Genomic DNA, 12,520 nt, shown 5'->3' on the forward strand with positions numbered 1-12,520 from the left:
CACTGAGTCTCTGCATCTTCAGTGCCGTGTTCTACTGTGCAAAACCAAGGGTATAGAAGCAGCATGAGAACATCTTTGCTTATTGCAGAAACAACCCTTCTATGTCTGTTTAGCAGATTTTGAGCACATTTTTGATTTTCCACCAAAGCTTTGTTTCTTTACCTCCATATTTTATGTTAAGACGCTTAGAGGAGCTAAGAAGAGCATTTTTCAGAGCCTGGATAGTTCAGTCGGTAGAGCATCAGACTTTTAATCTGAGGGTCCAGGGTTCAAGTCCCTGTTCAAGCGTACTTGCTAAAGCAAGCTGTCAAATGACTTTGTTGAGCACATCTTTGATTTTCCACTGAGTCTCTGCATCTTCAGTGCCGTGTTCTACTGTGCAAAACCAAGGGTATAAAAGCAGCTTGAGAACATCTTTGCTTATTGCAGAAACAACCCTTCTATGTCTGTTTAGCAGATTTTGAGCACATTTTTGATTTTCCACCAAAGCTTTGTTTCTTTACCTCCATATTTTATGTTAAGACGCTTAGAGGAGCTAAGAAGAGCATTTTTCAGAGCCTGGATAGCTCAGTCGGTAGAGCATCAGACTTTTAATCTGAGGGTCCAGGGTTCAAGTCCCTGTTCAGGCGTACTTGCTAAAGCAAGCTGTCAAATGTCTTTATTGAGCACATCTTTGATTTTCCACTGAGTCTCTGCATCTTCAGTGCCGTGTTCTACTGTGCAAAACCAAGGATATAGAAGCAGCTTGAGAACATCTTTGCTTATTGCAGAAACAACCCTTCTATGTCTGTTTAGCAGATTTTGAGCACATTTTTGATTTTCCACCAAAGCTTTGTTTCTTTACCTCCATATTTTATGTTAAGACGCTTAGAGGGGCTAAGAAGAGCATTTTTCAGAGCCTGGATAGTTCAGTCGGTAGAGCATCAGGGTTCAAGTCCCTGTTCAGGCGTACTTGCTAAAGCAAGCTGTCAAATGTCTTAATTGAGCACATCTTTGATTTTCCACTGAGTCTTTGCTTCTTTATTGTCGTGTTCTACTGTGCAAAACTGAGGGTATAGAAGCAGCTTGAGAAAATCTTTGTTTTTTGCAGAAACAACCCTTCTATGTCTGTTTAGCAAATTTTGGGCACATTGTTGATTTTCCACCAAAGCTTTGTTTCTTTACCTCCATATTTTATGTTAAGACGCTTAGAGGAGCTAAGAAGAGCATTTTCCAGAGCCTGGATAGCTCAGTCGGTAGAGCATCAGACTTTTAATCTGAGGATCCAGGGTTCAAGTTCCTGTTCAGGCATGCTTGCTAAAGCAAGCTGTCAAATGTCTTTATTGAGCACATCTTTGATTTTCCACTGAGTCTCTGCATCTTCAGTGCCGTGTTCTACTGTGCAAAACCAAGGGTATAGAAGCAGCTTGAGAACATCTTTGCTTATTGCAGAAACAACCCTTCTATGTCTGTTTAGCAGATTTTGAGCACATTATTGATTTTCCACCAAAGCTTTGTTTCTTTACCTCCATATTTTATGTTAAGACGCTTAGAGGAGCTAAGAAGAGCATTTTTCAGAGCCTGGATAGTTCAGTCGGTAGAGCATCAGGGTTCAAGTCCCTGTTCAGTCGTACTTGCTAAAGCAAGCTGTCAAATGTCTTAATTGAGCACATCTTTGATTTTCCACTGAGTCTTTGCTTCTTTATTGTCGTGTTCTACTGTGCAGAACTGAGGGTATAGAAGCAGCTTGAGAAAATCTTTGTTTTTTGCAGAAACAACCCTTCTATGTCTGTTTAGCAAATTTTGGGCACATTGTTGATTTTCCACCAAAGCTTTGTTTCTTTACCTCCATATTTTATGTTAAGACACTTAGAGGAGCTAAGAAGAGCATTTTTCAGAGCCTGGATAGCTCAGTCGGTAGAGCATCAGACTTTTAATCTGAGGGTCTAGGGTTCAAGTCCCTGTTCAGGCGTATTTGCTCCTTATTTTGTTAAGACGCTTAGAGGAGCTAAAGCAAGGTAAAGCAAGCTGTCAAATGTCTTTATTGAGCACATCTTTGATTTTCAACTGAGTCTTTGCTTCTTTATTGTCGTGTTCTACTGTGCAAAACTGAAGGCATAGAAGCAGCTTGAGAAAATCTTTGTTTTTTGCAGAAACAACCCTTCTATGTCTGTTTAGCAGATTTTGAGCACATTGTTGATTTTCCACCAAAGCTTTGTTTCTTTACCTCCATATTTTATGTTAAGACGCTTAGAGGAGCTAAGAAGAGCATTTTTCAGAGCCTGGATAGCTCAGTCGGTAGAGCATCAGACTTTTAATCTGAGGGTCCAGGGTTCAAGTCCCTGTTCAGGCGTACTTGCTAAAGCAAGCTGTCAAATGTCTTTATTGAGCACATCTTTGATTTTCCACTGAGTCTCTGCATCTTCAGTGCCGTGTTCTACTGTGCAAAACCAAGGGTATAGAAGCAGCTTGAGAACATCTTTGCTTATTGCAGAAACAACCCTTCTATGTCTGTTTAGCAGATTTTGAGCACATTTTTGATTTTCCACCAAAGCTTTGTTTCTTTACCTCCATATTTTATGTTAAGACGCTTAGAGGAGCTAAGAAGAGCATTTTTCAGAGCCTGGATAGTTCAGTCGGTAGAGCATCAGGGTTCAAGTCCCTGTTCAGGCGTACTTGCTAAAGCAAGCTGTCAAATGTCTTAATTGAGCACATCTTTGATTTTCCACTGAGTCTTTGCTTCTTTATTGTCGTGTTCTACTGTGCAAAACTGAGGGTATAGAAGCAGCTTGAGAAAATCTTTGTTTTTTGCAGAAACAACCCTTCTATGTCTGTTTAGCAAATTTTGGGCACATTGTTGATTTTCCACCAAAGCTTTGTTTCTTTACCTCCATATTTTATGTTAAGACGCTTAGAGGAGCTAAGAAGAGCATTTTTCAGAGCCTGGATAGCTCAGTCGGTAGAGCATCAGACTTTTAATCTGAGGGTCCAGGGTTCAAGTCCCTGTTCAGGCGTACTTGCTAAAGCAAGCTGTCAAATGTCTTTATTGAGCACATCTTTGGTTTTCCACTGAGTCTCTGCATCTTCAGTGCCGTGTTCTACTGTGCAAAACCAAGGGTATAGAAGCAGCATGAGAACATCTTTGCTTATTGCAGAAACAACCCTTCTATGTCTGTTTAGCAGATTTTGAGCACATTTTTGATTTTCCACCAAAGCTTTGTTTCTTTACCTCCATATTTTATGTTAAGACGCTTAGAGGAGCTAAGAAGAGCATTTTTCAGAGCCTGGATAGTTCAGTCGGTAGAGCATCAGACTTTTAATCTGAGGGTCCAGGGTTCAAGTCCCTGTTCAAGCGTACTTGCTAAAGCAAGCTGTCAAATGACTTTGTTGAGCACATCTTTGATTTTCCACTGAGTCTCTGCATCTTCAGTGCCGTGTTCTACTGTGCAAAACCAAGGGTATAAAAGCAGCTTGAGAACATCTTTGCTTATTGCAGAAACAACCCTTCTATGTCTGTTTAGCAGATTTTGAGCACATTTTTGATTTTCCACCAAAGCTTTGTTTCTTTACCTCCATATTTTATGTTAAGACGCTTAGAGGAGCTAAGAAGAGCATTTTTCAGAGCCTGGATAGCTCAGTCGGTAGAGCATCAGACTTTTAATCTGAGGGTCCAGGGTTCAAGTCCCTGTTCAGGCGTCCTTGCTAAAGCAAGCTGTCAAATGTCTTTATTGAGCAGAAACAACCCTTCTATGTCTGTTTAGCAGATTTTGAGCACATTTTTGATTTTCCACCAAAGCTTTGTTTCTTTACCTCCATATTTTATGTTAAGACGCTTAGAGGAGCTAAGAAGAGCATTTTTCAGAGCCTGGATAGTTCAGTCGGTAGAGCATCAGGGTTCAAGTCCCTGTTCAGGCGTACTTGCTAAAGCAAGCTGTCAAATGTCTTAATTGAGCACATCTTTGATTTTCCACTGAGTCTTTGCTTCTTTATTGTCGTGTTCTACTGTGCAAAACTGAGGGTATAGAAGCAGCTTGAGAAAATCTTTGTTTTTTGCAGAAACAACCCTTCTATGTCTGTTTAGCAAATTTTGGGCACATTGTTGATTTTCCACCAAAGCTTTGTTTCTTTACCTCCATATTTTATGTTAAGACGCTTAGAGGAGCTAAGAAGAGCATTTTTCAGAGCCTGGATAGCTCAGTCGGTAGAGCATCAGACTTTTAATCTGAGGGTCCAGGGTTCAAGTCCCTGTTCAGGCGTACTTGCTAAAGCAAGCTGTCAAATGTCTTTATTGAGCACATCTTTGGTTTTCCACTGAGTCTCTGCATCTTCAGTGCCGTGTTCTACTGTGCAAAACCAAGGGTATAGAAGCAGCATGAGAACATCTTTGCTTATTGCAGAAACAACCCTTCTATGTCTGTTTAGCAGATTTTGAGCACATTTTTGATTTTCCACCAAAGCTTTGTTTCTTTACCTCCATATTTTATGTTAAGACGCTTAGAGGAGCTAAGAAGAGCATTTTTCAGAGCCTGGATAGTTCAGTCGGTAGAGCATCAGACTTTTAATCTGAGGGTCCAGGGTTCAAGTCCCTGTTCAAGCGTACTTGCTAAAGCAAGCTGTCAAATGACTTTGTTGAGCACATCTTTGATTTTCCACTGAGTCTCTGCATCTTCAGTGCCGTGTTCTACTGTGCAAAACCAAGGGTATAAAAGCAGCTTGAGAACATCTTTGCTTATTGCAGAAACAACCCTTCTATGTCTGTTTAGCAGATTTTGAGCACATTTTTGATTTTCCACCAAAGCTTTGTTTCTTTACCTCCATATTTTATGTTAAGACGCTTAGAGGAGCTAAGAAGAGCATTTTTCAGAGCCTGGATAGCTCAGTCGGTAGAGCATCAGACTTTTAATCTGAGGGTCCAGGGTTCAAGTCCCTGTTCAGGCGTACTTGCTAAAGCAAGCTGTCAAATGTCTTTATTGAGCACATCTTTGATTTTCCACTGAGTCTCTGCATCTTCAGTGCCGTGTTCTACTGTGCAAAACCAAGGATATAGAAGCAGCTTGAGAACATCTTTGCTTATTGCAGAAACAACCCTTCTATGTCTGTTTAGCAGATTTTGAGCACATTTTTGATTTTCCACCAAAGCTTTGTTTCTTTACCTCCATATTTTATGTTAAGACGCTTAGAGGGGCTAAGAAGAGCATTTTTCAGAGCCTGGATAGTTCAGTCGGTAGAGCATCAGGGTTCAAGTCCCTGTTCAGGCGTACTTGCTAAAGCAAGCTGTCAAATGTCTTAATTGAGCACATCTTTGATTTTCCACTGAGTCTTTGCTTCTTTATTGTCGTGTTCTACTGTGCAAAACTGAGGGTATAGAAGCAGCTTGAGAAAATCTTTGTTTTTTGCAGAAACAACCCTTCTATGTCTGTTTAGCAAATTTTGGGCACATTGTTGATTTTCCACCAAAGCTTTGTTTCTTTACCTCCATATTTTATGTTAAGACGCTTAGAGGAGCTAAGAAGAGCATTTTTCAGAGCCTGGATAGCTCAGTCGGTAGAGCATCAGACTTTTAATCTGAGGGTCCAGGGTTCAAGTCCCTGTTCAGGCGTACTTGCTAAAGCAAGCTGTCAAATGTCTTTATTGAGCACATCTTTGATTTTCCACTGAGTCTCTGCATCTTCAGTGCCGTGTTCTACTGTGCAAAACCAAGGGTATAGAAGCAGCATGAGAACATCTTTGCTTATTGCAGAAACAACCCTTCTATGTCTGTTTAGCAGATTTTGAGCACATTTTTGATTTTCCACCAAAGCTTTGTTTCTTTACCTCCATATTTTATGTTAAGACGCTTAGAGGAGCTAAGAAGAGCATTTTTCAGAGCCTGGATAGTTCAGTCGGTAGAGCATCAGACTTTTAATCTGAGGGTCCAGGGTTCAAGTCCCTGTTCAAGCGTACTTGCTAAAGCAAGCTGTCAAATGTCTTTATTGAGCACATCTTTGATTTTCCACTGAGTCTCTGCATCTTCAGTGCCGTGTTCTACTGTGCAAAACCAAGGGTATAAAAGCAGCTTGAGAACATCTTTGCTTATTGCAGAAACAACCCTTCTATGTCTGTTTAGCAGATTTTGAGCACATTTTTGATTTTCCACCAAAGCTTTGTTTCTTTACCTCCATATTTTATGTTAAGACGCTTAGAGGAGCTAAGAAGAGCATTTTTCAGAGCCTGGATAGCTCAGTCGGTAGAGCATCAGACTTTTAATCTGAGGGTCCAGGGTTCAAGTCCCTGTTCAGGCGTACTTGCTAAAGCAAGCTGTCAAATGTCTTTATTGAGCACATCTTTGATTTTCCACTGAGTCTCTGCATCTTCAGTGCCGTGTTCTACTGTGCAAAACCAAGGATATAGAAGCAGCTTGAGAACATCTTTGCTTATTGCAGAAACAACCCTTCTATGTCTGTTTAGCAGATTTTGAGCACATTTTTGATTTTCCACCAAAGCTTTGTTTCTTTACCTCCATATTTTATATTAAGACACTTAGAGGAGCTAAGAAGAGCATTTTTCAGAGCCTGGATAGCTCAGTCGGTAGAGCATCAGACTTTTAATCTGAGGATCCAGGGTTCAAGTTCCTGTTCAGGCGTGCTTGCTAAAGCAAGCTGTCAAATGTCTTTATTGAGCACATCTTTGATTTTCCACTGAGTCTCTGCATCTTCAGTGCCGTGTTCTACTGTGCAAAACCAAGGGTATAGAAGCAGCTTGAGAACATCTTTGCTTATTGCAGAAACAACCCTTCTATGTCTGTTTAGCAGATTTTGAGCACATTTTTGATTTTCCACCAAAGCTTTGTTTCTTTACCTCCATATTTTATGTTAAGACGCTTAGAGGAGCTAAGAAGAGCATTTTTCAGAGCCTGGATAGCTCAGTCGGTAGAGCATCAGACTTTTAATCTGAGGATCCAGGGTTCAAGTCCCTGTTCAGGCGTACTTGCTAAAGCAAGCTGTCAAATGTCTTTATTGAGCACATCTTTGATTTTCCACTGAGTCTCTGCATCTTCAGTGCCGTGTTCTACTGTGCAAAACCAAGGGTATAAAAGCAGCTTGAGAACATCTTTGCTTATTGCAGAAACAACCCTTCTATGTCTGTTTAGCAGATTTTGAGCACATTTTTGATTTTCCACCAAAGCTTTGTTTCTTTACCTCCATATTTTATGTTAAGACGCTTAGAGGAGCTAAGAAGAGCATTTTTCAGAGCCTGGATAGTTCAGTCGGTAGAGCATCAGGGTTCAAGTCCCTGTTCAGGCGTACTTGCTAAAGCAAGCTGTCAAATGTCTTTATTGAGCACATCTTTGATTTTCCACTGAGTCTCTGCATCTTCAGTGCCGTGTTCTACTGTGCAAAACCAAGGGTATAAAAGCAGCTTGAGAACATCTTTGCTTATTGTAGAAACAACCCTTCTATGTCTGTTTAGCAGATTTTGAGCACATTTTTGATTTTCCACCAAAGCTTTGTTTCTTTACCTCCATATTTTATGTTAAGACGCTTAGAGGAGCTAAGAAGAGCATTTTTCAGAGCCTGGATAGCTCAGTCGGTAGAGCATCAGACTTTTAATCTGAGGGTCCAGGGTTCAAGTCCCTGTTCAGGCGTACTTGCTAAAGCAAGCTGTCAAATGTCTTTATTGAGCACATCTTTGATTTTCCACTGAGTCTCTGCATCTTCAGTGCCGTGTTCTACTGTGCAAAACCAAGGATATAGAAGCAGCTTGAGAACATCTTTGCTTATTGCAGAAACAACCCTTCTATGTCTGTTTAGCAGATTTTGAGCACATTTTTGATTTTCCACCAAAGCTTTGTTTCTTTACCTCCATATTTTATGTTAAGACGCTTAGAGGAGCTAAGAAGAGCATTTTTCAGAGCCTGGATAGCTCAGTCGGTAGAGCATCAGACTTTTAATCTGAGGATCCAGGGTTCAAGTCCCTGTTCAGGCGTACTTGCTAAAGCAAGCTGTCAAATGTCTTTATTGAGCACATCTTTGATTTTCCACTGAGTCTCTGCATCTTCAGTGCCGTGTTCTACTGTGCAAAACCAAGGGTATAAAAGCAGCTTGAGAACATCTTTGCTTATTGCAGAAACAACCCTTCTATGTCTGTTTAGCAGATTTTGAGCACATTTTTGATTTTCCACCAAAGCTTTGTTTCTTTACCTCCATATTTTATGTTAAGACGCTTAGAGGAGCTAAGAAGAGCATTTTTCAGAGCCTGGATAGTTCAGTCGGTAGAGCATCAGGGTTCAAGTCCCTGTTCAGGCATACTTGCTAAAGCAAGCTGTCAAATGTCTTTATTGAGCACATCTTTGATTTTCCACTGAGTCTCTGCATCTTCAGTGCCGTGTTCTACTGTGCAAAACCAAGGGTATAAAAGCAGCTTGAGAACATCTTTGCTTATTGCAGAAACAACCCTTCTATGTCTGTTTAGCAGATTTTGAGCACATTTTTGATTTTCCACCAAAGCTTTGTTTCTTTACCTCCATATTTTATGTTAAGACGCTTAGAGGAGCTAAGAAGAGCATTTTTCAGAGCCTGGATAGCTCAGTCGGTAGAGCATCAGACTTTTAATCTGAGGGTCCAGGGTTCAAGTCCCTGTTCAGGCGTACTTGCTAAAGCAAGCTGTCAAATGTCTTTATTGAGCACATCTTTGATTTTCCACTGAGTCTCTGCATCTTCAGTGCCGTGTTCTACTGTGCAAAACCAAGGATATAGAAGCAGCTTGAGAACATCTTTGCTTATTGCAGAAACAACCCTTCTATGTCTGTTTAGCAGATTTTGAGCACATTTTTGATTTTCCACCAAAGCTTTGTTTCTTTACCTCCATATTTTATGTTAAGACGCTTAGAGGAGCTAAGAAGAGCATTTTTCAGAGCCTGGATAGTTCAGTCGGTAGAGCATCAGGGTTCAAGTCCCTGTTCAGGCGTACTTGCTAAAGCAAGCTGTCAAATGTCTTTATTGAGCACATCTTTGATTTTCCACTGAGTCTCTGCATCTTCAGTGCCGTGTTCTACTGTGCAAAACCAAGGGTATAAAAGCAGCTTGAGAACATCTTTGCTTATTGCAGAAACAACCCTTCTATGTCTGTTTAGCAGATTTTGAGCACATTTTTGATTTTCCACCAAAGCTTTGTTTCTTTACCTCCATATTTTATGTTAAGACGCTTAGAGGAGCTAAGAAGAGCATTTTTCAGAGCCTGGATAGCTCAGTCGGTAGAGCATCAGACTTTTAATCTGAGGGTCCAGGGTTCAAGTCCCTGTTCAGGCGTACTTGCTAAAGCAAGCTGTCAAATGTCTTTATTGAGCACATCTTTGATTTTCCACTGAGTCTCTGCATCTTCAGTGCCGTGTTCTACTGTGCAAAACCAAGGATATAGAAGCAGCTTGAGAACATCTTTGCTTATTGCAGAAACAACCCTTCTATGTCTGTTTAGCAGATTTTGAGCACATTTTTGATTTTCCACCAAAGCTTTGTTTCTTTACCTCCATATTTTATGTTAAGACGCTTAGAGGAGCTAAGAAGAGCATTTTTCAGAGCCTGGATAGCTCAGTCGGTAGAGCATCAGACTTTTAATCTGAGGATCCAGGGTTCAAGTCCCTGTTCAGGCGTACTTGCTAAAGCAAGCTGTCAAATGTCTTTATTGAGCACATCTTTGATTTTCCACTGAGTCTCTGCATCTTCAGTGCCGTGTTCTACTGTGCAAAACCAAGGGTATAAAAGCAGCTTGAGAACATCTTTGCTTATTGCAGAAACAACCCTTCTATGTCTGTTTAGCAGATTTTGAGCACATTTTTGATTTTCCACCAAAGCTTTGTTTCTTTACCTCCATATTTTATGTTAAGACGCTTAGAGGAGCTAAGAAGAGCATTTTTCAGAGCCTGGATAGTTCAGTCGGTAGAGCATCAGGGTTCAAGTCCCTGTTCAGGCATACTTGCTAAAGCAAGCTGTCAAATGTCTTTATTGAGCACATCTTTGATTTTCCACTGAGTCTCTGCATCTTCAGTGCCGTGTTCTACTGTGCAAAACCAAGGGTATAAAAGCAGCTTGAGAACATCTTTGCTTATTGCAGAAACAACCCTTCTATGTCTGTTTAGCAGATTTTGAGCACATTTTTGATTTTCCACCAAAGCTTTGTTTCTTTACCTCCATATTTTATGTTAAGACGCTTAGAGGAGCTAAGAAGAGCATTTTTCAGAGCCTGGATAGCTCAGTCGGTAGAGCATCAGACTTTTAATCTGAGGGTCCAGGGTTCAAGTCCCTGTTCAGGCGTACTTGCTAAAGCAAGCTGTCAAATGTCTTTATTGAGCACATCTTTGATTTTCCACTGAGTCTCTGCATCTTCAGTGCCGTGTTCTACTGTGCAAAACCAAGGATATAGAAGCAGCTTGAGAACATCTTTGCTTATTGCAGAAACAACCCTTCTATGTCTGTTTAGCAGATTTTGAGCACATTTTTGATTTTCCACCAAAGCTTTGTTTCTTTACCTCCATATTTTATATTAAGACACTTAGAGGTGCTAAGAAGAGCATTTTCCAGAGCCTGGATAGCTCAGTCGGTAGAGCATCAGACTTTTAATCTGAGGATCCAGGGTTCAAGTTCCTGTTCAGGCATGCTTGCTAAAGCAAGCTGTCAAATGTCTTTATTGAGCACATCTTTGATTTTCCACTGAGTCTCTGCATCTTCAGTGCCGTGTTCTACTGTGCAAAACCAAGGGTATAGAAGCAGCTTGAGAACATCTTTGCTTATTGCAGAAACAACCCTTCTATGTCTGTTTAGCAGATTTTGAGCACATTTTTGATTTTCCACCAAAGCTTTGTTTCTTTACCTCCATATTTTATGTTAAGACGCTTAGAGGAGCTAAGAAGAGCATTTTTCAGAGCCTGGATAGCTCAGTCGGTAGAGCATCAGACTTTTAATCTGAGGATCCAGGGTTCAAGTCCCTGTTCAGGCGTACTTGCTAAAGCAAGCTGTCAAATGTCTTTATTGAGCACATCTTTGATTTTCCACTGAGTCTCTGCATCTTCAGTGCCGTGTTCTACTGTGCAAAACCAAGGGTATAAAAGCAGCTTGAGAACATCTTTGCTTATTGCAGAAACAACCCTTCTATGTCTGTTTAGCAGATTTTGAGCACATTTTTGATTTTCCACCAAAGCTTTGTTTCTTTACCTCCATATTTTATGTTAAGACGCTTAGAGGAGCTAAGAAGAGCATTTTTCAGAGCCTGGATAGTTCAGTCGGTAGAGCATCAGGGTTCAAGTCCCTGTTCAGGCGTACTTGCTAAAGCAAGCTGTCAAATGTCTTTATTGAGCACATCTTTGATTTTCCACTGAGTCTCTGCATCTTCAGTGCCGTGTTCTACTGTGCAAAACCAAGGGTATAAAAGCAGCTTGAGAACATCTTTGCTTATTGCAGAAACAACCCTTCTATGTCTGTTTAGCAGATTTTGAGCACATTTTTGATTTTCCACCAAAGCTTTGTTTCTTTACCTCCATATTTTATGTTAAGACGCTTAGAGGAGCTAAGAAGAGCATTTTTCAGAGCCTGGATAGCTCAGTCGGTAGAGCATCAGACTTTTAATCTGAGGGTCCAGGGTTCAAGTCCCTGTTCAGGCGTACTTGCTAAAGCAAGCTGTCAAATGTCTTTATTGAGCACATCTTTGATTTTCCACTGAGTCTCTGCATCTTCAGTGCCGTGTTCTACTGTGCAAAACCAAGGATATAGAAGCAGCTTGAGAACATCTTTGCTTATTGCAGAAACAACCCTTCTATGTCTGTTTAGCAGATTTTGAGCACATTTTTGATTTTCCACCAAAGCTTTGTTTCTTTACCTCCATATTTTATGTTAAGACGCTTAGAGGAGCTAAGAAGAGCATTTTTCAGAGCCTGGATAGCTCAGTCGGTAGAGCATCAGACTTTTAATCTGAGGATCCAGGGTTCAAGTCCCTGTTCAGGCGTACTTGCTAAAGCAAGCTGTCAAATGTCTTTATTGAGCACATCTTTGATTTTCCACTGAGTCTCTGCATCTTCAGTGCCGTGTTCTACTGTGCAAAACCAAGGGTATAAAAGCAGCTTGAGAACATCTTTGCTTATTGCAGAAACAACCCTTCTATGTCTGTTTAGCAGATTTTGAGCACATTTTTGATTTTCCACCAAAGCTTTGTTTCTTTACCTCCATATTTTATGTTAAGACGCTTAGAGGAGCTAAGAAGAGCATTTTTCAGAGCCTGGATAGTTCAGTCGGTAGAGCATCAGGGTTCAAGTCCCTGTTCAGGCATACTTGCTAAAGCAAGCTGTCAAATGTCTTTATTGAGCACATCTTTGATTTTCCACTGAGTCTCTGCATCTTCAGTGCCGTGTTCTACTGTGCAAAACCAAGGGTATAAAAGCAGCTTGAGAACATCTTTGCTTATTGCAGAAACAACCCTTCTATGTCTGTTTAGCAGATTTTGAGCACATTTTTGATTTTCCACCAAAGCTTTGTTTCTTTACCTCCATATTTTATGTTAAGACGCTTAGAGGAGC

Source organism: Eleutherodactylus coqui, chromosome 7, assembly GCF_035609145.1.
Source record: "Eleutherodactylus coqui strain aEleCoq1 chromosome 7, aEleCoq1.hap1, whole genome shotgun sequence".
NCBI classification, from domain to species: domain Eukaryota; kingdom Metazoa; phylum Chordata; class Amphibia; order Anura; family Eleutherodactylidae; genus Eleutherodactylus; species Eleutherodactylus coqui.